The sequence below is a fragment of the Sorex araneus genome, chromosome 1 (assembly GCF_027595985.1).
Source record: "Sorex araneus isolate mSorAra2 chromosome 1, mSorAra2.pri, whole genome shotgun sequence".
Classification (NCBI taxonomy): Eukaryota; Metazoa; Chordata; class Mammalia; order Eulipotyphla; family Soricidae; genus Sorex; species Sorex araneus.
The window spans coordinates 368,740,555-368,763,302 of record NC_073302.1 but is presented as its reverse complement, the minus strand read 5'-3'; the positions used below and the strand labels follow the sequence as shown (position 1 = coordinate 368,763,302).

The 22,748-nt window shown below is 43.4% G+C and overlaps 1 long non-coding RNA gene across 1 annotated transcript in view; it reads right to left on the bottom strand.

The window, feature by feature from the left end:
• Positions 1 to 19,836: 19,836 nt before the first annotated feature.
• Positions 19,837 to 22,748, bottom strand: part of LOC129400816 (uncharacterized) — a 102,358-nt gene continuing 99,446 nt past the window's right edge. Inside the window, exon 4 of the long non-coding RNA XR_008627922.1 lies at positions 19,837 to 19,973. This is a non-coding gene — a long non-coding RNA (uncharacterized LOC129400816). The remainder of the gene's footprint in view (positions 19,974 to 22,748) is intronic.

The window sequence follows — 22,748 nt, the reverse complement described above, 5'->3', positions numbered from 1 at the left end:
GCCCCACAGAAGTGGCTCCTTCTTGGAGCCAGACTAGTACAGCAGGTAGGGCACTTGCCTTGCATGCGGCTGACCTGGGTTCAATCCCTGGCATCCCATATGGTCCCAAATGAAATGCCAGGAGTAATTCGAAGTTGCTGCTTCTCTTCCCACTAATAGCACAAGTCGCTAGGCCTTTTAGAATCAGGTTCCACAGCTGTCCCGGCTGAAACACAAGACACCAGGTTCCCCCGACCTCTTCATGTGGCAGGATTAGGAAGTGTGTCTGAAGGCTCTCCAGAGGGTGGCACAGGGGAGGTGATGGAAGCAGTGCAGGGCTTCCTGACTGACTCTGAGAGCCCATGGCTGAACTGTCACATCCAAGCGTGAGCCATCCGTGGTATACACTGGCCTCAACATGTTAGGTCATGAGAGCTTAAAATGAGTTCTATGAAAACTAAAGGGTAACCCACTCCAAACTCAACACTCCTAGTTAGCTTTACTACAATCTGCCACCGTGTGTTTTTGTTGTTAGCTGAACACCATACCGTGTTGGGCCACTGTACCTCTTCTCAGTGGCCTAAGTTCAGTACTCAGATGTTACAGCACAGAGTAAGGCTCTGATAAGACTATTCATGACCCGGGCATGAGCCAATGCTATACATCAAGACATCAAGGGATCCCCCACCCCCACCCCCACCCCACCACAGATTGACCAGTATGCCCTGGCTGCAGGGTTTTGCTAAGGCTAAGTCTCAATGCTCATGGTTGTGCTATCTGGGATCCAGGATGGAGTACATTGGTTCTAGAGCCTGGGGTAACGTGGGTTGAAATTGGGATTCAGTGGTAGCTGGATTTGTCCTACTGCTTCTGGAACAAATTATCACTGGTTAGTGAGATAAAGTGACTTGTTCACAACTCATTAAGTTCCAGAAGCCAGGTGACCAAGATGGGTCTGGTAGGCTGAAGTCGAGGTGCTGGCAGACTCACAGTCCCACCTGGAGACTCTTGGAGAAAAATCTGTTTTCCTACCTCTTCACACTTCCTTTGAGCCCCTCGTTTCTTGGTTGGACTCTGCTTTCTCATACTCCCAGCCAGCAATATCCAGTTGAGTCCTAATGGCATCTGTCAGCTTCTCTGGATCCCTCCCTTGCCTCCTCATGGGGCCCTGCTCCATGACAATAAGATGGCTTGGGTGACCCAGGTGCAGCTCACTGCACAGCTGATGGGCACTCAATTCCACCTGCGAGGACTTTGCCATGCACAGTTGCCCCTGGTCAGAATGAAGGGCCCCAACCTCCCCACACAGACTCAGAGAATGAAGAACATGAAAATCAATATACTGCATGAAGTCCACTTGGGGGGTCCTATTCTACCCACACCCAACTGTGCACCACAACTGGCTTTGGTGGCCTGTCACACACAAGAGTATGGAGAAGTCCCCAAGTGCAGAGGTCTGTGGTACAGCACAGACTTGGCAGCATCACCTGGGATTAGGTCCCTGACGTCCAGGACAGCTACAGGATTCCAGGGTCAGCACACAGGGCACTGCTTATCCCACAGGAACAAGGTGGTTCTTAGTGTGATTTTTTTTCTTGATCCCAGGATGTAGAGAGATAAGTGAGCTGCTGTCACAATGCTCACCTACCTGGAAAGGGCTGAGGGTAAAGATCTAAAATAAGTAGAACCCTTAAAGCATTAGATTGCAAACAATGAAAGGGGGCAGAAAGGATAGTACAGCAGGCAGGGCATTTGCCTTGCACATGGCTGACCCAGATCTGATTTCTGGTGCCTCATTTGGTCCCTGAGCACTGCCAGGAGTGAGCCTGGGCACTGCTGGGTGTGGTCCCCAAACCAAAGCAAAACAAGGAGGGACAGGAAAGGTACTACAGTGCTCGTCTTGCACACAGCAGACCCCAGTTCGATCCCCAGTATCATATATGGTCACAGCACTGCCGGGTGTGCCCTCTCCACAAAAAGGAAAAATTAGAGAATATTTACCAACCAGTATCTGTAATATTAAGATAGGTAGATACTTCTACACATATTTTGTATTTTATGTGAATGAAAACAGAATTTCTGTGGGAAAAAAAAGCCTTTTCTCATATTTAGAGGTATGTTTTCATTGTTATCAAGGCTATTGGTCTGTAACTTTGAAACCTGTTTGTTGTTGGAAAACCCTGCATAAATGCTTATTTTAGAGGCCTGTGTTTGTTCTCTTGGCAAACCATGTTTGCACAAGCCATTGAACTGCTTATCAATCTGAGACACTTAACCACCAACCATGACCTTGTGAGTCTTATAACAATAAACAAACCCACATGAAAACTGTGAAGTTTCTCTTGGAGTTAAGATTGTATCTTTATTTTGGCTTTCTCTCTTCATGTGCTTTATGTAAGTAAAATAATCTTTAACAGAATCCTACCAACAGGTTCCTGATCCGAGCCCAATTCAAAGCATGCCCGCCTGAGCATTAGGGGGCCTTGAGAAACTCACCAACGAGACCCAACCAGGCAGCCGTGACTGACTGGTCTGACACGGGCCTGAGATCGTGTTTCCATCAAGTTTCCTGGGGATCGTGGGGCAGTGGACCTGAGACCATGCTCAGAGAACCGCTGCTCTGTTAAAAGAGTCACAGCCCAGTCTTGTGTGATTCGGTAATACACAGACTTAAGCAGGCCTGAAAACTGGCCGTAATGACCTGGGAGGGGATTTTCTTCTGGGCCCTGGGCGAGGAAAACTCGCTGCCTTGAATGCCTGTTTAGATTGCTTCAGCTGCCCATGTGAATGTGTTAGATTTTTTTTTTTTAAGATTTAAAACTAGCAAAGAGGTAGGAGTGATAGTCTAGTGAGTAGGGTGCTTGCCTGGCCTGAGGCTGACCTGGGTTCCATCCCTGCTACTGCATATGGTTCTCTGGACACAGAGCCAGGTGTGATGTCTGAGCAGAACTCCAGGAAGAAGCCCTGGAGGATTGCTGGCTGCTCCCCTTCCTCTAAAAAGTGAACTCACAAAGGGAGAAGGGCCCTCTGACACCACTCGAGGAGAGTTTCATAAGAAACAGATCTTTTCTATGTTAAGTAACTGGGAATATTTCCTTTGTTGATACCACAACCTGGCCCGACCTCTCCTGCTCATTCATGTCATCCATTTCCCTCACATTTTAATTCATGTCATGCTTTTCCTTCAGAAAAACAACTTGAATGTGCTGCTGAAAACTCAAAAATCACGTCATGAAGATGAGGGTGTTGGAGGCCTGTCTCTGACTTCTCCAGCTGGACCGCTGACCCCTCCCTGCCTCCCGCCTGTGCATATGTTCCAGTCTGATTCACAGCTGCCGCAATAGTGCCACATCTGCCCTTCCTGCCACTGGAGAAAACGAGAAGCTGCATGAGAGTGTGGTGTGGTGTGGCGTGTGTGTGTGTGTGTGCGTGTGCGTGTGCGTGTGCATGTGTGTATGTGTGTGTGTGCGCGCGCGCGCGCAGTGAGGGGCAATTACACCTGGCGGTGCTCAGGGATCATTCCTGGTGGTGCTTGGGAGACCCTATGGAGGGCCATGGATGGAAACTGGGTTGGCCACATGCAAGGCAAACGCCCTCCCCATTGTACTATTGCTCAGGCCCTGAAGCTGCATGTCTAATCTCTCTACAATCAGCTTCTGGGCACAGAGAAAGCCTGACATGGCCCATCTCTAACAGTTTCTGCACACCCACCCCCAGTCCTGCCCCACAGGTGTAGGCTTAAGGGGAAACTTGCCCAGCCTGCAGACCTCATGGTCCAGGAGTGCGTTTCTACTTTCAGGTACCTCCTTCTCTCCTAGCACGAAGGCTGCAGGTGATGAAAGGAGAAGTGATCCAGTTCTTGGGTCACCCCAAGGAACACAGAGATGCTCCAACTCATTTCTATGAGGGTGTCTGGACCCTGGCCTGCTCCTGGTCATCGTCTGTGAACAGGATATTAATAAGCTCTGTTGCTAGTCATGGCAAAAGATTGAGGATGAGAATGATAGGGCAAGTCGGACCTGAAAACAGGTGGAGATAAATGCATGCAATTCTTGGTCTGTGTTGCTTAAACAGCCCCCTCCCCCATGCACCACCCCCCCCCCACACACACACACACAGCCATAGGAAATATTTCAAGAGCCCTGGTGAACTCTGGAAACTGTGGGTGGTACAAAACCCTATTTATACAAACATGGGGCCAGAGTGACTGTACAGTGGGGAGAGCATTTGCCTTGCTCTCACCCACCATCCCATATGGTCCTCCGAGTCTACCAGGAGGATTTCTGAGCACAGAGTCAGGAGTAACCCTGAGCACTGCTGGGTGTGGCCCCAAAAGAAAAAAAGTTATGTGGTTTTATTCTCTCTGCCTCCTTTGCACCTTCTCTCCCTCTCCCTCTCTTTCCCCTCCCTTCCTCTGCCCATTCCCTCCCCCCTTACCCTTTCCCTCTCCACCTCCTCCTGACCCTCCTCCCCTCTCTCTCCCTCCCTGTATTTGTGCCATTTCCTGAAGCTGGAGACTGTGCTGCACTGGGTGCCGGGAAATCAAGGAAAGCTGGGTGTGAAGGTGCTGCTCTGGGCAGGGGAAGGGGGCTGGGGGGAGGGGAGGGGTGTTTCCAGAAGCATTCCTTCTCTGGGACTTTTTCATATCCCAAATGCCATCGGACTCACTGTGAGGGCCTGGATTAGATATGAGGAACTGTCAGAAAATTTTCAGCCACTGGGTGAGTCCATTTGCCTCTCTGGACTAGTGACCACACTTGGATCCAAATCCTAGAGCTTTACATGGCATCCCCATGGGGGCATCTGTGCCCCTCACCATGATCCCAGGACAATTTCAGCCTCTGATGGAAACCAGACTCTCGGGCCCACTCATACCAGGCATCTAGCCCTGACTAGGGGCACGTGTGTTAACTGTGCAGCGAAGCCTGGCGCTCTGTGTGTGTATGTGTGTGTGTGTGTGTATGTGTATGTGTGTGTGTGTGTGTGTATGTATGGGATGGAGGTGGAGGGGACAGATGTGGGTCAGGTGGGCTCCCCCTGAAGGGAGGCTGTCTTATTCTGGTTCTTGTTCTGACCAAGCTCTTTTTTTTTTCTTTTTGGGTCACACCCGTCGATGCACAGGGTCACTCCTGGCTCATGAACTCAGGAATCTCCCCTGACGGTGCTCAGGGGACCATATGGGATGCTGGGATTCGAACCCAGGTTGGCTGCATGCAAGGCAAACGCCCTACCCGCTGTGCTATCTCTCCAGCCCCTCTGCCCAAGCTCTTTCACCACATTCCTCACCTACACACAAGCCCCCTGGTCCAAGGAGACTAGTACTTTACATTCATTTGTTTTTGTTTTTTGTTTCTGGGCCATACCAGGTGAGTGCTCAGTAATCACTTCTTGATGGGGCCCAGGGAAACATATGGAGTGCCAGGGATTAAACCCAGATTGACTGAGTCCAGGGTAAATTCCCGGCCTGCTGGACTATAGCTCCAGCCCCTCGGATTATTTTTTATGTTTCATTTCACTTGTGCTTCCACATGAGGAGCTGACTGATAATAATGATTGGCAAGCATGTTCAAAGATGGGGGGAAAAGATCTTTGGTATTAGAGCTCTGCTAAATTTATACCTCCAAGTTGCTGCCACCCACTCCTTGCTTATCCAACACTGTGCTGTCGGAATTGAGCAATAACCCTTTCATTGCATGCTTTCAGCATAACATGCTTTCATTTCATCATAAAACCTAAGCTATTGATCATTAATAACAATGAATGATTTTCTGCTAATAATCCGCCAAGTGCTCCTAGAGATCATTACAGGATTCCCCACTCGTTATGCCAGAGTAAGTTTTGTCGGGAAACTTACCAGTGCACTTAGCAATAGGTATGAATATATTAAGAAGTTGGAAGGGATGGGTTATCAAACTTTGTAAGGGAGAAACATGAGCACAAAAATGTATAAATCTGTAACTGTAAAAAAAAAATAAATAAAGTTAATTATTGAAATTTAAAAAAAAAAAAGAAAAAAAAAAGAAGTTGGAAGGACCATGCCAAAATCCTCAGCTATTGCCATCATTTCTTCCTTGACATCAGAAAACACTTAAAGATTAAAAAATGTGACGTGGAGAACTACCAAGGAAAAAAATGAAGTGCAATTGTTTGGCGAGTTGAGTATTTTGAACAAAACAGAAGCAACTACAGAGGGAAAAGCATTGAACTTCAGAGGCCTTGGCTTTCGCCTAGGAATGTTCCAAATGTGAGCGACAGCGCCCCCTGGGGGCCTGAACAGATACTGGCGGTGGAAGTAACCTGTATCTGGAGGTCCAAGGTCACTTTCTGTTTGTCCCCCTCAAAGAAGGTAGATTGGTGCAGGGGCGAGGGCAGGGGGCACTGAATGACTTTTTCTGAAAAGAAGGTGGCGGGTTGGATAAGTGGGTTCTCTCTGGCCTCGATGGAGGTCAGAGATGCCCTCCCTGAGTTCCTCAGAAGGAAGAAGTCAGCCTAACACCCTGAATTGTTTCCTTTAATCCAGGCCAGGACCTTGTCATCTGAGGAAAACACAGTAATTATCATTGAAAATTATTTATCTGTGAGAATTAATAGTCTTGACTTCACTTTCTTACTTTCTGTTTTGGATTTGGGTCCACACCCTGTGATACTCAGGACTTACTCCTGGCTCCTGTCAGTGCCGGGGAGCAGACTGGGATCTCCCAGGCTCAGAGATTTTCACTTTCTAGAGATAATTTTCACTCTCTAGAGACAATCTTGGTGGGATGTTTTGAGAAGCATTACACTCAAATTTTTCCAAGTGGTGAAAAAAAGTTCCTAGGTAGTTGTTATTTTATTCAACCTTGCAACAGTTTGTCTTCATTGGAAAGTCTGCTTGGAAAAAAGTCTAAAAGATAAAACTTGAAAATATGTGAGCCACTGGTAGAAAGTATCAGGGACTCTCAGGTAACAAGTCAGGGAACAGCACTGAAAGGATCACGTGTTCAAAAGTGAGGCTGTGGGCTGCAGAGATGGTAAGGTGCTCACCTTGACTGTGGTCAGTGGGGTTCCATTCCCTGCACCCCATACAGTCCCTGAGCCCTTCCAAGAGTGATCTCTGAGGGCATTGCCAGGAGTAAGCCCTGAGCACCACCAGGTGTGGCCCAAAACAAACAAACAAACAAACAAAAGAAAATAAAGGATAAGAAGAAATTATACAGATGAGTAAGTTTATCTTCCAAGCATCCACCTTGAGGATTCTAATGATCCCCAAGTAAAATGAATAAAAAAAAATCAGTGAACATCTGTTGAAAATAAAATAGACATAATTTGCTTTGTAGTGGCAGCTAAGAGCCAGGATTCACGTGCAGCAAACATTCATCATTGGAGTCTGTATCACCATTCATCAGTGATCACAGCAATCACGGATAACATTGAGGTAGCAAACTTACGCAAGGTAGAAGCATCAACTCCAAATAACATTTCACTTAATTTATGGGACAAAACATAGAGCTGAATAGCACTGTAGCACTGTCATCCCTTTGTTCATCGATTTGCTTGAGCGGGCACCAGTAACATCTCCACTGTGAGACTTGTTGCTACTGTTTTTGGCATATTGAATATGCCATGGGTAGCTTGCCAGGCTCTGCCGTGTGGATGGGATACTCTCGGTAGTTTGCCAGGCTCTCCAAGAGGGCAGAGCAATCAAACCCGGGTCAGCCGCGTACAAGGGAAACAACCTGCCCACTGTGCTATCACTCCAGTCCATAGAACTGAATAGAAAGAATGTATATGTATACTAGATGTGATGAATCATCTTGAATAAGAGAAGTTTATATCATCATCATCATCATCATCATCATCATCATCATCATCATCATCATCATCATCCCGTTGATCGTCGAATTTCTCGAGCGGTCTCAGTAATGCCTCCATTTGTCCTAGCCCTGAGATTTTAGAAGCCTGTTTTTACTCGTCCTTCCCAACGATGTCGAATTGGAGGCTCTTTCAGGGTCAGGGGAATGAGACCCAGCATTGTTACTGGTTTTGGCATATGAATAATCCATGGGAGTTTGCGAGGCTCTCCCATGTGGGCAGGAAACTCTCTTTATGTATATATATATATACATATATATACACACACACATATATATAAAGAGCATTCGACTAGATGGGCTACAAGTTCTGATGCAAACTTTGTGCAACACACAGTGATAGTTAAACAGGTGTTCATTTTCCAAATGCAGCTAATATCCTTTCTGCATGCTTGACTCCTCAAATGTTGTCTACTTGACCAGAGGACTGTTTAAAATTACATTTACAACTAAACAAAACATAATGTGAGATCCAGGAATACCAAAATACTACAACGCTCCTCATCTAAAGAAGCATAATAAACCACAACAGAAAACTAAATTTGAGGCTCTTGCTGAGGGTATAATGGGCGAGAGGGGAGCCCTTTCACAAGTCTTAAGTGAAGAGCCTGTAAGCAAGTCAAGAGTGCCCCAGAAGTGAACTGAACTGCAAGCCCCACACAAGGATTGAAGCACCCCCCCCCCGCCCAACAGGTACAGCAGTGATAGTGGGTGTGGTGTCCGGGGCAGCAGCTGCTCACTTGACCACAGTTACTTTTCCCTTTCCCAGGGCTTTAGATTCACATCTCAGCCCCCATTGCCTAATTCTGATGAGGACAGCCTGGCTATACCAAACACATTAGGCTAATAATCCACCAGCCTATTCCAATCAAAATACTCCCCAAACTCACCAAAATAATGGTGAACACAAGAATCTGAACAAGCCTAATGTGAAAGAACACATCCCTTGAAGCTGCACTAGTGGCCTCACATAAGGCATAGAGGAGCACCAAAGAGGTAGTATTCTTAAAGGGGGAAAAGGAGACCACCATCAACCAAGCCCATATAGAATCCTCCCTAGCAGCGAGAAGGGGACACTTATGGTGAACTGGAGGAACCCATTTCCATACTACCAAAGCAGCATGAAGAAGTAGTGAAGATTCCCAACATGGGGAGTGGATGAAGAAAAGAGCCTTGAAGCCTCAACAGGGAATACCCACAAATACAATCTCTGAGATAAAGAATTCAGAGATGGAATATTGAGGATGCTCAGTGAGCTCAAAGAAAGGGTGGAACACACATCCAGTCCATTAAAAAAAGGATATGAAAGAATCAGTGGAATGAATAGCCAATAAAATACAGGAAGAAATGAGCACAGAAATAAGAAAGCTACAAACAGAAGCATTACTAATAAAGGATTCGGTAGATGAAATTAAAAATTCAGTGGGTTCCCTTAACTGTAGAATGACAACAGCCAAAGACAGAATCAGTGAACTTGAAAATGAGCTGCAGAAAGCATATAGGGAAAAACATATAATAGAAAAAAACCCAAAATAGCGCTCACATGAATAAGAGACCTAGGGGATGAATTCAGAAGAACATAAAAATCATCAGTGTACCAGAAGGACAGGGAGGCAACCCCAATGAAATAGCAACAGCTAAAGATATCATTGCTGAGAAGTTCCCAGAGCTGGAGAATGCAGGCATCCAGATCCAAGAATTCCGGAGGGTACCAGCTAAAAGAGACCCTAATAAAAAAGACTCCAAGATATACCATAATCAGAATGATGAATACTATGGATAGAGACACAATGCTGCAAGCAGCAAGGCCAAAGAAGGAAATCACATACAAAAGAGCACCCCTTAGATTTACAGCAAACTTATCAGAGGAAACCCTCCTAACCTGAAGACAATAGTGGGATATAGTGAAAATACTCAATGAAATGAACACCTCAACAAGTATACTTTATCTGGCTAAACTCTCACTCAAACTCCAAGGTACAATATACTATTTCATGTATAAACAACAGCTCGGGAACTTCATAGGCTCAAAACCAACCCCAAAAGAAGGACTAAAGGGGCTACTGTAAGACAGAGACAAGCCTCTACAAGTACAACAAACCTCTACAGGAAATGACACAAAACCCTGTGACAATAAACTCTCTCAATGTAAATGGTCTAAATGCACCAATTAGGAGACACAGAGTGGCAAACTGGATTAAAATTGAATCCAACATTCTGCTGCCTACAAGAAACACATCTGAACAGTCAGAGGAAACACAGACTCAAAGTTAAAGGATAGAAAACAATCCTTCAAGCAAACAAATCTCTCAAAAAAGCTGGGGTGGCCATACTAGTATCTGATAACATAGATTTCAGGCTGAAAAAGATTAGAAGGGACAGTGAAGGCCATTTTTTAATAATAAAGGGATATGTACACACACCCTCAAACATATGATCATCGAATCTTTGATAAGGGAGCAAGGAATGTAAATTGGAGCAAGAAAAGGCTCTTTAACAAATGGTGCTGGCAAGTCTGGACAGCTACATGGAAAAAAAAAGGAGGGGGGCTCAGACTTCTACCTAACACCATGCACAAAAGTCAGATCAAAGTGGATTAAAGACCTCAACATCAGACCAGAATCTATGAGGTATATTGAAGAAAAGGTTGGCAAAACCCTCCATAACATTGAAGCTAAAGTTATCTTCAAAGATGAAACGCCATTGACCAAGCAAGTAGAAACAGAGATAAACAAATGGGACTATCTTAAACTAAGATGCTTTTACACCTCAAAAGTAACTTTGACTAGAATACAAAGACAGTCTACAGAATAAGAAAGGATATCCACCCAATATCCTTCTGATAAGGGCTTAATATCAAGGATATACAAGGCACTTGTTGAACTCTACAAGAAGAAAACGCCCAATCACATTAGAAAATGGCACGATGAAATGGACAGAAATCTCAAAGAAGAAATCTGAATGGCCAAAAGGCACATGAAAAAAAATGTTCTTCATCACTAGTCATCAGGGAGATGCAGATCAAAGCAACAATGAGAGAAGAAGCTGGGCGTTCCGGTAAGCAACGCGGCTGGAGACTGCTCCTGACCCCCAGACCGGGCCAGCAGCACTGGGGAGCCAGATGGGGGAGGCACATCAGGTACACCTTCTCCAGATGGAGCCCCCGGCGACAATGAGCAACAACTAACATGGCTCCGGGATGTGGGAATGGGACAGCTCCGTTAGCGGCCTTGCGACCTTCTCTGAAAAATGAAAACATACAATCTATTGATGCCATCCAACATGTCTGACTGTTGGAGGAAAACCTCCAAATAATGATAGTGAGATCCCTGTTGAAAATTGAATGTAATCATAGTAAGGAAAGAGTAAAGTGAAAAATGTCTGCCACGCAGGCAGCGGGGGAGTGGGAGGGGGAGTATGCGAGGGGTTGGTGGTGGATCAAATATGAAAACTTTGTAACTGTATCTCACAGTGCTTCAATAAAAATAAAATTTAAAAAATCAACAATGAGATATCATCTCATACCACAGAGACTAGCACACATCCAAAAGAACAAAAGCAATCAATGTTGGCGTGGATGTGGGGAGAAAAGGACTCTCCTTCACTGCTGCTGGGAATGCCAACTGGTCCAGCCTTTTGGGAAAACAATATGGACATTTCTCAAAAAGCTATAAATTGAGCTCTCATTTGACCCAGCAATACCACCTCTGGTAATATATCCAGGAGGTGCAAAAAAATAATAATAATACATCTGCACTTGAATGTTTATTGCAGAACTATTTACAATAACCAGAGTCTGGAAAAACCTGAGTGCCCGAGAACAGATATCCAGTTAAAGAAACTTTGGTACATCTACACAATGGAATATACTACACAGTTATTAGAAAAGATGAAATCATGAAACTTGCATATAAGTGGATTGACATGGAAAATATCATATTAAGTGAAATGAATAAGAGAGAGGGAAAGACATAGAATAACTGCACTCATTTGTGGAACATAAAGTAACATAATAGGAGACTAACACCTAAGGATAGAAGAGATAAGGACCAGGAGGACGTCCATCTCTTGGGCGCAGCCTCACATGCTGGGGGAAAAGGCAGATGGAATAGAGAAGAGAACACTAAGTGAATGATGGTTGGAGGACTCACTCATGGGACATGCATGCTGAAAGTAGACTATGTACTAAATATGATAGCTGCTTAGTACCTGTATTGCAAACCATAACACCCCAAGGGAGAAAGAGAGTAAGAAAGAAGGATTGTCGACAAGAACAACACTCGCAAGGAAACAATGGCTCTGAAGGAAGAAATGGAAGATTCAGGGCTAATAGACCTATACAGGGCTATATACCCGAAAAAGAAAGAATACACATTCTTTTCCAGCGCACATGGATCATTTTCCAAAATAAACCACGTTCTGGGTCACAAATTATACCTTAATAGAATCGGGAAGATAGAAATTGTATCAACTATCTTCTCAGACCATGATGCACTGAAGATGGAAATTAATCACGCACAGATGCAGAGAACCAAATCAAACACTTGGAAATTAAACAACTCACTATTGAACAATGAGTGGGTCACGAAGGAAATCAAGGAAGAAATCAAAAAATACCTTGAAACAAATGAGAATGAAGACACAAGCTACCATAACCTATGGGACGCAGCTAAAGCTGTATTAAGGGGAAAATTTATAGCTCTGCAAGTTTTCCTCAGAAAGGAAGAAAGGGCCTATGCTTGACTTCGCAGCTCAAGATCTTAGAAGAGGACCAGCAAAAGGAACCCAAACCAGATCGAAGGAAAGAAATAATAAAACTTAGAGCAGAAATTAACGATATGGAAACCCGAAAAACAATCCGAAAGATCAATGAGACAAAGAGCTGGTTCTTCGAGAAAATAAATAAGATTGATAAACTGCTAGCAAGACTCACAAAGAAAGAAAGAGAGAAAACCCTAATAAACCGAATCAGAAATGAAAAGGGGGACATCACAACAGAAACCAAGGAGATTCAAAAGACCATCAGAGACTACTTTGAAAATCTGTATGCCACGAAACAAGAGAACCTAAAAGAAATGGAAGAATTCCTTGATTCTTACAATCTCCCAAGACTGAACCAAGAAGACTTGAAATACCTGAATAGGCCCATAAATATCAAGGAAATCGAAACTGTAATCAAAAGCCTTCCCGAAAACAAAAGCCCAGGTCCAGACGGATTCACTGGCGAATTCTTCCAAACATTTAAAGAAGACTTGTTGCCAGTTCTCCTCAAGCTTTTCCAGGAAATTGAAAAGACAGGAGCCCTTCCGAACAGTTTCTACGAGGCACATATCTCCCTAATACCAAAAGCAAACAAAGACACCACTAACAAAGAAAACTATAGACCAATATCCTTGATGAACACCGATGCGAAGATCCTCAACAAAATACTAGCAAATAGAATCCAACAACTCATCAAAAAGATCATACACCGTGACCAAGTGGGATTCATCCCGGGGATGCAAGGATGGTTTAACATTCGGAAATCAATCAACATAATCCATCATATCAACAAAAGTAAAGATAAAAACCATATGATCTGGAGTACACCATACTATGAGGCGCAGGAAGGGGGATGAGGGGGAAAAATTAAAAAAAAAAAATGGAAAAGGAAAAAGAGAAAAAAAAAAGAGAGAGAGAGAGTTATGTCAACTATAGTGAGTTTTGTGTTGAATTATGGAATGTAATCAAGGTAAAGAAAAAATGAAGTGAAATTCATTAGTTATACAGTAGGGGGTAGGGGGTGGGGGCGGGGGGTAAACTGGGGTTTCTGGTGGTGGAATTTGGGCACTGGTGAAGGGATGGGTGTTTGAATATTGTATAACTCACATATAAACCTGAGAATTTTGTAACTTTCCACATGGTGATTTAATAAAAATTAAAAAAAAAAAAAAAAAAAAAAAAACCATATGATCATATCAATAGATGCAGAGAAAGCATTTGACAAGATCCAACACCCATTCATGATAAAAAACTCTCACCAAAATGGGTTTTGGAGGAACTTTCCTCAAGATAGTCAAAGCCATCTACCACGAACCTATGGCAAGCATTATCATCAATGGAGAAAAACTAAGGGCCTTTCCTCTAATATCGGGGACTAGGCAAGGATGCCTGCTCTCACCACTTCTCTTTAATATAGTACTGGAAATATTAGCAATAGCCCATCAGGCAAGAAAAAGATATTAAGGGGATTCAGATTGGAAAGGAAGAAATCAAGCTCTCACTATTCGCAGACGATATGATACTATACCTAGAGAAGCCTAAAAGCTCTAGTAAGAAACTCTTAGAAATAATTGGCCTGTACAGTAAAGTCGCAGGCTATAAAATCAATACCCAAAAATCCATGGCCTTCCTATATGCAAACAATGAGACAGAGGAAAGGGACATGAAAAAAGCAATTCCATTCACAATCGTGCCCCAGAAAATCAAATACCTTGGAATCAGCTTAACTAAAGAAGTAACGGACCTCTATAAAGAAAACTATAAAACGCTACTCCATGAAATGAAAGAGGACATGAGGAAATGGAAACATATCCCCTGCTCATGGATAGGGAGAATCAACATTGTCAAAATGGCAATACTCCCCAAAGCATTATACAGATTTAACGCGATCCCTATAAGGATACCCATGTCATTCTTCAAAGAAATGAATCAAGCAATCCTGAAATTTATATGGAACACTAAACGCCCACGGATAGCTAAAACAATTCTTGGGAAAAAGATTATGGGAGGCATCACCCTCCCCAACCTTAAACTCTACTACAAAGCGGTAACAATTAAAACAGCATGGTACTGGAACAAAGGCAGAGCCAAAGACCAATGGAACAGGGTGGAATATCCCTACACACAACCTCAAATGTATGATCATCTAATCTTTGATAAGGGAGCAAGAGATGTGAAGTGGAGCAAGGAAAACCTCTTTAACAAATGGTGCTGGCACAACTGGACAACCACATGCAAAAGAATGGGCTTAGACCTCGACCTGACACCATGCACAAAAGTCAGATCAAAATGAATTAAAGACCTCAACATCAGACCACAAACCATAAGGTACATTGAAGACAAGGTCGGCAAAACCATCCACGATATTGAAGATAAAGGTATCTTCAAAGATGACACGGAACTAAGCAATCTAGTAAAAACAGAGATCAACAAATGGGACTACATTAAACTAAAAAGCTTCTGCACCGCAAAAGATACAGTGACCAGAATACAAAATGGGAAAGGATATTTACACAATACCCATCAGATAAGGGGTTGATATCAAGGGTATATAAAGCACTGGTTGAACTCTACAAGAAGAAAACATCGAACCCCATCAAAAAATGGGGTGAAGAAATGAACAGAAACTTTCCCAAGGAAGAGATACGAATGGCCAAAAGGCACATGAAAAAGTGCTCTACATCACTAATCATCAGGGAGATGCAGATCAAAACAACCATTAGATACCACCTCACACCACAGAGACTAGCACACATCCAAAAGAACAAAAGCAACCACTGTTGGAGAGGATGTGGGGAGAAAGGGACCCTTCTACACTGCTGGTGGGAATGCCGACTAGTTCAGCCCTTTTGGAAAACAATATGGATGATTCTCAAAAAACTAGAGGTTGAACTCCCATTTGACCCAGCAATACCACTGCTGGGAATATATCCCAGAGAAGCAAAAAAGTATAGTCGAAATGACATCTGCACTTATATGTTCATCGCAGCATTGTTTACAATAGCCAGAATCACTGTTTACAATAGCCAGCACTGTTTACAATAGCCAAATTCAGGAAAAAACCTGAGTGCTCTAGAACAGATGACTGGTTGAAGAAACTCTGGTACATCTATACAATGGAATACTATGCAGCTGTTAGAAAAAATGAGGTCATGAAGTTTGCATATAAGTGGATCAGCATGGAAAGTATCATGCTAAGTGAAATGAGTCAGAAAGAGAGAGACAGACATAGAAAGATTGCACTCATCTATGGAATATAGAATAGTAGACTAGGAGACTAACACCCAAGAATAGTAGAAATAAGTACCAGGAGGTTGACTCCATGGCTTGGAGGCTAGTCTCTCATTCTGGGCAACTCAGAGAAGGGAACACTAAGTAATATGTGGTCGGAAGTCATGCGGGGGAAGGGTGATGCTTGCCGTATGTAGACTAGAGACTGAACACAATGGCCACTCAACACCTTTATTGCAAACCACAACACCTAATCAGAGAGAGAGAACAAAAGGGAATACCCTGCCATAGTGGCAATGTGGGGTGGGGAGGGAGACGGGACTGGGGAGGGTGGGAGAGATGCTGGGTTTACTGGTGGTAGAGGATGGGCACTGGTGAAGGGATGGGTTCTCGAACTTTGTATGGGGGAAACATGAGCACAATAATGTATAATTCATTTCAATTCTTAATGTAATTTTATTAGATCAATTTAGTCCAGATGAAAAAAATTAAAAAAAGAAATATATATATAAATAATTCACATTATTCAAAAGAAAGACAGTTCTATCAAAAACAGGAAAAGAACTGAACAAATCCTTCCTCAAACAGATGGTCAACAGGTGCACACACATGCTCATTGCATGCTCAGGGACAGGCAAATAAAAACAACTATTCATCAGGGATAAGTGATATGACTTATTGAAACTTACTATGTATAACAACATGTGCTCTTTCCTGGATAATGTTCCCTGTGCATTTGAAATAATATTTATATTATTTATATACTTTGTATTTATATACTTTGTGTGAAAAGCCCTATATAAATTTTTATTAAACTTGTATAACTCAACTCCCAGTATAAGATTGTCATTTCCATGTTGATTTTGTCCATTGGTGAGGTCCAGGTGTTAAATTTCCTTGTTACTATTATGTTGCTGTTTGTCTCCCTGCATGTATGTTAATAGTTACTTTATATAATTTGATGTTCTTTTGTTTGGTGTGTATATGCTAATGAATATTAAAACCACTTGTTGTATTGATGATGGTTTAGTTATTATGTACTTATGTTTTTTATTATCCCTGCCTCTTATAATATATTTTTCCAAACTGAAGTATGACTGTTACTAACTTTATTTTAAACTGACATTTTCTGGAGGATTATTTTCCAAGCTTTCTACATTGGAGCTTACTGTATCTCCCATAGACTGCAAGGTTGGATTTAATTTCTTTATCCATTGTCTATTCTGCCTTTTGGTTGGTGAATGCAGGCTATTGATACTTAGTTTATTGCCGTTTTTCTATGTGGGCTCCAGGTGAATTTTTAGTATGCCTCTTACCTTATTCTCCTTCCTTATACTACTGAATAATTATTTGATTCCACTTGCCTTATTTGTGTGCTCCTTCTAAGGATTTATCTTGAAGTTATCATAAGATTTACATCTAGAGTGTTACGCTTATTGCCTGTTTAAAAACAAAACAGGAGACCAGAGTGATAGGACAGTGGGTAGGGCACTTGTCTTGCATGTAGTTGATCCCTGGAACCCTGTATGGACTCCCTAGCCACCAGGAGTGATACCTGAGCACAGAGCCAGGAGTCACATCGAGTATTTCCAGGTGTGGCCCAAAATAAAATGATTTAAAAATGAGAACAAGTAAAAAGAAAGAAAGAAAGAAAGAAAGAAAGAAAGAAAGAAAGAAAGAAAGAAAGAAAGAAAGAAAGAAAGAAAGAAAGAAAGAAAGAAAGAAAGAAAAAAAGAAAGAAAGAAAGAAAGAAAGAAAGAAAGAAAGAAAGAAAGAAAGAAAGAAAGGATTGTGCCTGCCACAGAGGCACGAGGTGAGTGATGGGGTGGGATTGCTGGGAGGGATACTGGGAACATTGGTGGGTGGAGAATGGGCACTGGTGGAGGGATGGTACTTGATCAGTGTATGACTGAAACATGATCACGAAAGTTTGTAAGTCTGTAACTGTATCTTAAAGTGATTTATTTAAAAAAATCCACAAAGGAAGACGATGCTAGTAAAAATAAAAAGCAATGCATGCCAGAAAACCATTGGTGATTTACTGATAACAATTTCAGAATGTGAGCCAAAATTACACTTCTGAAGATATCAACTTGAAATTTTATTTACTGCATACTAATATGAGATGATGTAAAATCAGGGATATGAGCCAAGTCCCACAGGAACCGAATTCAATGTGCATAAATGCCCTTGACAGCATTAAAGGAATTAAGAAACTCATGAGAGCACACGAGTGATTCTGTTTATCAAACAGCTGTTACTGAAACTAAACTGCAAATTTTCCTGATTTTGATACCAACTTTTAAGAAAAATTTTATTAAATCACTATGGGATAGTAGTTACAAGCTTTCATGTTTGGGTTACAATCACACAATGATCAAACACCAATCCCTCCAGCAGTGCACATTCCACACCGCCCATAACCCCGGTAACCCCCCCTCTCCCACCCTCCCCCTGCCTCCATGGAAGACAATGCTCCCCATATTCTCTCTCTACTTTTAGGAATTATGGCTTGCAACACAGACACTGAGAGGGCATCATGATTAGTCCATTATCTACTTTTGGTACACATCTCCCATCCCGACTGATTCCTCCAGCCATCATTTTCTTAGTGATCCCTTCTCTATTCCACCTGCCTTCTCCCCTCTGCTCATGAAGCAGGCTTCCAGCTGTGGGGCAATCCTCCTGGCCCTTGATACCAACTTCTTCACCATTAAAATAAAACAAACAGGGCTGGAGCGATAGCACAGCGAGTAGGGCGTTTGCCTTGCAAGCAGCCAACCTGGGTTTGATTCTCAGCACCCTATATAATCCCCTGAGCACCGCCAGGAGTAATTCCTGAGTGCAGAGCCAGAAGTAACCCCTGTGCATCACCAGGTGTGACCCAAAAAGCAAAAATAAATAAACAAAAAGACACAAAAAGAGATGGTTTATCACTTGCCAGACAAACGTGAGGTTGTGAGTTCAAATCCAGATGCCACCCATAACTTCCCCACCCTCTCACCCCCTCCCCTGCTGCTTTTGGATATTGGGTCAAGTGCGGGCAGGAGTGGGGCAGGGAGAGGAACCCAAGAGATGCCTCAGTGCTTTAAAAAGTGCCTGGAGCAGGTCATGGTGCTGAGCGCAAGGGATCTTCACAGCTCCATGCTCTGGGGTCTGGGATACCTGAGAAAAAGGAAACCAAAGCAAAAAAAAAAAAAGGAAGAAGATTTTTAATGAAATATCTGGTCTTCCAGAACCCCAAACTAAATTTTAAAATAGATTTCTTCCCTCTACACTAACTATCGCAATTTTTTGGTTAAAAATTAAGTTTTCAACAACAGAATGGGAGACTAACACCCAAGAATAGTAGCAATAAGTACCAGGAGGCCTGCTCCACGGCTTGGAAGCTGAACTCACATGCTGGGGAAGAGGGCAGCTCAGATAGAGAAGGGAACACCAACTAAAGTGTAGTGGAGGATCCACTCAGGGTAGGAGAGGCAGGTTGAAAGCAGCCTATAGATTGAACACGATAGCCACCCAGTATCTCCATTGCAAACCATAACACCCAAAAGGAGAGAGAGAACAGTAAGGAATTCCCTGTCACAGGGCGGGGGGGGGGCTGCGGGGGAGATAGCATGGGGGGGAGAAGGACCCTGGGGCCATCGGTGGAGGAGAATGGGCACTGGTGTGGAGGGATGGGTACTCAAGTATTGTATAACTGTAACACAGGCACAAAACTCTGTAATGCCACCCTCACGGTGACTCATTAATAAAAATTTAAAAAAGAGGTTTTCAATACTGAATATTGCAGATATCCCAGTTTTCTGGATGCCAATACCATCAAAAACATTAAGACAGAGATAAACTATTGCAGTTTTTCATAATAAATTTGCTATGAAAATAATAAAAGATTTAATATTAAGAGACAACTATAAGGTTTGTTTAAACAAATTATTTTGTTTTGTGGCCACACCCAGCAGTGTTCAGGGCTTACTCCTCACTCTAACCTCAGCAATCACTCATGGTGGTGCTCCAGGAACTATATGGGGTGTCAAGGATCAAACCTGGGTAGTCAAAATCACCATCATCATCATCATCATCATCATCATCATCATCATCATCATCCCGTTGATCATCGAATTTCTTGAGCAGTCTCAGTAACGTCTCCATCTGGGTAGGCAAAATAAAATTAAAAAAAAAAACCTGGGTAGGCTGCATGCAACGCAAGTACCCTACCCACTGTACTATTTCTCTATAACACTGAAATAATTTTTATAATTGGAAAAAAGTTAAATATGCTAATCTAAAAATAACTCACAAGACTTTACTTGAGTAAGTATAACCTTTCCTAATTAGTCAAGTCCACAAGGGCTACCTATATTTCTGAAAACTCACTGAGTTCAACCAGGAGATAAGTCAAACGAGAGTGTCTTTCTCTTTCTTTTGTGGAGGAGGGGTGGGTGGTGGGAGCACACTCAGTGGTTCTCAGAGCTTATACCTAGCTCTGTGCCCAGGGATCACTCTTGACAGTGCATGGGAGATCATATATGGTGCTGGGAACAGAACCAGGGCTGGCTGTGTGCAAGGCAAATGCCTTAACCCCTAAACTTTCTATCTGGTTCTAAGTGTATCTTTCTTGATAATATGTATGAGAAGTTCACATTAGGTCTACCTCCACACAAACTCCTCTCCACCCTGCTCTCTGACCCTGATTTGGAGCAGGGATCCAATTTCATGGGGGTCTATGAACTCACATGATTTCAAAAATTTGGTTGTAAAAACAGTCTGAACTTGGGCTTGTTTGACTTCGGATCTTTTGGCTTCTGCATGGTATGAGATTAACAGGCATCAAACTTTGAATTCTGCCTTTTGAGCTCTTCCTGGCCTTGCAATGCACCATAGGATGCACCTCCGGGGTGCTGGCAGCTCCATCAGGTGGATCCTTGGGGTTCCCTGAGTGGCCAACACTGCGTGTCCAACTTACTGTATTTTCAACTCATGATGATTTTATCAGGGAAGTTACCCCAGCTGGGATCAAAGAAGATGGGTATGTGGAGATGTAACACTTTCTCACAAGACAACTGTCTATGACTCTAAGATCATCATCCTAGCTCTGTTTCTCAAACTGTATTACACATTAGACTCACCCCAGAGCACGTGAAACCACTATGTCATTCACCAGAGTTGCTAATTCAGCAGATTTAGAGTATGGTCCAGAGTCATGGAATGCTTTTCCTCCTGCCACAAATACGGTCCCCAGACCATAGTTAGGGAAGTCCTGCTTTGGAATGTCAGCTGTGCCCGTGTGCCATGAGCGCCCACCATCAATCAGATGCTTGCAGAAGCCCCAACTCCCTTCAACATGCATTGCCCACATCCATCACAAGGTGGCAGCTTGTGCATACAAATCTCTACTCATGGGCAGCCTTAAAAAAAAAAAAAGCAAAGCAACAAAGCCACTATAGAACAACTTTGCTAGAAATCTAAACCTAATCCCAAGGCACCATCAACATGCTTACTTAGCAGAATTTGAAGTGTGGAAGGTCAGTGACACCAGACCCCTCATGGCATCCCTCCAGCGCCATGCATTGGAGGCCCAGTCAGAGCTAAGCAGCACTTTGTGGGCACCTGCTTGGAACCACACACTTGGGAACAGATGGATGGTGCAGCCATGCAGCCGAGCGTTCGCTCCTGGTCTGGGCGTCTCAACACCAGAAGCTTGTGAAAACAAGAACTCCTGACCTAGGGCACTGCCGACAAAGGCTTAGTACCGTTGTGATGAAAGGAAATAATTTTTGGGAAATTTGCAGGATCAAAGTTGTATGTAACTTGTGAGGCCTAAAGAAGGAGCTGGAGGGGGGAGTTGGAGGTGGGAGCCCTGGATGGGGTTTTGCATTTCCCCAGGGAAAGTTCCCTTTGTAGAAAGTTCTGGAAGGGAAGCTACAAAATTACCTTGGGGGCTCATGCAGATTCCTGTCACTCCCCAAATTCTACAATTTCTAAAATGCAGATTCCTTTCTCCCCAAATTCTAATTGAACAGATCCATTGGCCATTCTATTCCATTTTTGTTTTGTTTTGATGCCACCCCTGGCTATGATCAATGGCTGAAAATAAAACAAATCTGCATTTATTGCTAATTTGTCTGTCAGAGCAGAAAGTGCGATACTGCTGCCATATTCCTATGCCCCAAGGAAGGGCAGCAGGCGGACCCCACAGGGTCCTCCAGGCAATTTCAGGAGACTCTGAGAACATGACAGCAAAGCACATCCATGGGGTCTGCCCCAGACTGAAGGATTCCGACTCTGGAGGCCCATTTTGACTCAGACCAGCCAACCATGTGACTGATTGTGGGGGTGCAAGACAGATATGGAACCTAGGACTAGAATCACCCATCAGTGAGGAGAGGTCAAGAGATAGTACAGTGGGGAGGGCACTTGCCTTGCATGTGGCTGACTCAGGTTCTATCCCCGAAACCCCACAGAGTCTCTCGAGCCACACCAGGAACCATCCCTGAATGTGATCCAGAGCCAGGAATAAGCCCTGAGAACCGTCAGGTGTGGCCCCCCAACAAATGAAAAAAAATAGCAACAACAGCAAAAATCCCCAACACAAGAAAACCCAGGGTACGGGAGATGCTGGCAGAAGTTGCTCTGTTCTTATTGCACTGCTGTCACCGGGGGTGAGAGTGAAAAGCCATTTGAAAGCCCGGAGTTAGGAGTCAGGGCTACCTGGATCCCTAGTACAAGACTATTCCTATGCTAATTATTCCCAGCAGTGAATTATTATCAGTTATGTGAAAGTGAAATATCTACAATGCTAAATAAAGGAACCCTGAAAGTGTCAGTGATGTCACCTAATCCACTCATATTATCTTATCTGTGTCTGGAACATGCCTGCTCTTTTATTTTTAATGGAAATTACCTGTTTTACATGATTAGTCAGGG